The 2,315-nt window shown below is 39.6% G+C and overlaps 1 long non-coding RNA gene across 1 annotated transcript; it reads right to left on the reverse strand.

Annotated features, from left to right (window-relative positions):
- Positions 1 to 449: 449 nt before the first annotated feature.
- Positions 450 to 1,934, reverse strand: LOC148146756 (uncharacterized). The gene is made up of 3 exons (XR_015760342.1): positions 1,878 to 1,934; positions 1,545 to 1,663; positions 450 to 534 (listed from the first exon to the last, which is right to left on the reverse strand). It is a non-coding gene; the product is annotated as an uncharacterized LOC148146756 (long non-coding RNA).
- Between the last annotated feature and the right edge of the window lie 381 nt (positions 1,935 to 2,315).

Consider the following 2,315-nt stretch of genomic DNA (forward strand, 5'->3'; position numbering starts at 1 on the left):
ACTGAATTCAACGAGTACACAATATTTATGTATTTCGTTCCTCTTTCCTCCTCCAATTGGTCCTCCCCTGTTTACATCTGTTTCTAATCTAAACCTGGCTGTTCATCTTTGAACACATCCGGCCCTGTCCGTGACAAAATGTTTATCTCTGGCCTCACAAGGCCGCTTCACCACCTCCCTCTGTGGTCTTATTGTTATTTATCCTTCTTCACTGCCATCTGTTTCCATGCTTACCAAAACAACCTTTCCTTCTATCGTTTCTTTCACACCGAGCTTTATGACCTTTTAATGGTGGTCCTTTTTGTTTGTTTTTGCAGAACCGGGAAACAGATGCTTGTAACTGTTTGTACAGGCATATCTTACTCAACCAACACCCACCTCCCCCGATAGCCCACACTGAGCCTTGTGATTTTTGCAGAAAGAACAACGTGTACAATTCTTTTCCTTACAGGAATAAGCCTTTGAGGACAGAGATGAGGAGGAATTTCTTCTTCTGGAGAATGGTGAACTGAAGGAATTCTCTCTCCAAGGAAACTGTTGAAGTTAAGACATTGAAAAATTTCAAGAAAGCTGTAGATGTAGTTCCTAGTATTAAAGCAATCAAAGGATATGGTGACAAAGCAGGAACAAGATATTGAGTAGCATGAGCAGTCATGATCATATTAAGCAGCAGAACAAGCACAAAGGACTGAATACTGCTCTTATATTCCATGTTTCTATGTTTCATATTAGGATGCTCCTCACTTTCCTTCCTTTCACCAGGTTTAATGTGGAACACATTGCTTAATACAAAATGACACTTTCCATCCCATCCCATAATTCATTGCACATACTCTTCTTCTGTCCACTACATGCCTAGATTCTATTCTTGTCAGCTTGGTTCATTGGTTGCATTCTTTGCTCTGAGTCAGAGTTGTAGGTTCAAGTCCTAGGAACAGGAGTGGAACACGTAACCTTGGCAGGACCTTCACTGGGGCTACTGTTGGAGTGTTGCACATTCACAGGGGCCACCCATGGATGAAATGTTAAAGTAAGGTCCTGTCCACCTGTTTAAGTAGAAGTAAAAGATCCCTTGGCATTATTTTTAAGAGAACTCAAAAATTCTCTCAACATGCTGACAATCAATTATCCATCAACCAAAACAACTAAATCAGATTAACTGCTTATTCATTTCATTGCAGTTTGTAGGATATTGCTTTCTGAACATTAGTACAGATTGTTCTGTTATAACGCACTTTGCATCAACACAAATTCATTGTAATGCAATTAATGAATTGGGAATGTTTTTTCTAAATCACGAACTTTTAAAACGCGTGTTGGCTGTAACGCGATTACAGTGCCAACACTTCAGGTGCTGTTTCTAAAGCATGATTCTTCTACAACGCAGAGATGCACAAGAACAGAACTGTTGTGTTATAGTAGAACTGACTGTACAGGAGTCCCTGATTTATGAACATGACTTATGGACGCTTGTGCTCATGAACACGATCCCATAAAAGGGTGCAGTTTTAAAGACCCGATACATGAACATTTCCTGTACTTACAAGTGCTGCTTTATCTTGTCCTGCATTGTGTTCCGACTTGCATATAAATCAACTTGTAAATGGACTCCAGAGCAGAAGCCAGGGACTGCCGATAGATTTGACTACATTTCAGCAATAACCTGTTGCATAATAATGATTCTAATGATTCTGACTGAGTAACATTGAAGTTCCCATTAAGCTCCACCCAAACTACTAATGTCACAGTGGATACATGATGAATCGAACAATCTAATACAATGCCCCAATGAAAACTGGCACTCTGATTCCTGATACTTGTAATTATGCTTAATTAATGCTAATTGTAAATACCGCTGTCATGAAATAAAACTATACCTTGTGACGTATGTCAAGTATCCCTTCTTGTTAGGACTTTTGAGTGGTTTGTCTTCTGCCACTGATAAATAAACAGGCCCTTAGAGTCTGCATACAAAGGAGAATTGGTGACAGAGAGCCAACCACAGCACCAAGCAGACAGTGGTTGGTACCCAGTGATCAATATGACATCATTCATTCACAGTGAATTGCTTTATTCCAAGACATTCTGTCCTGAGGAGTGAATGATTCCCTATAAATGGAAGTTAATCATTTTATTTTTGGCACCCTTTTCCTTCCTGATGTTTTACTTGCCCAACTCTCCTCACACCCTAATCTGAAACTGCTGAATTGTGAAGAGACAGCATGTAAATCAAACTTCTTTGAAGGTGAAGATAGATTAAACTTGACAATGGTGACTCAGTTGTGCTTTGACCTTGCCATTCACTGTTGGTTATT

This window comes from Chiloscyllium plagiosum, unplaced genomic scaffold (assembly GCF_037043375.1).
Source record: "Chiloscyllium plagiosum isolate Xiang-an unplaced genomic scaffold, Cpla_swu_hap1 HiC_scaffold_19, whole genome shotgun sequence".
NCBI classification, from domain to species: domain Eukaryota; kingdom Metazoa; phylum Chordata; class Chondrichthyes; order Orectolobiformes; family Hemiscylliidae; genus Chiloscyllium; species Chiloscyllium plagiosum.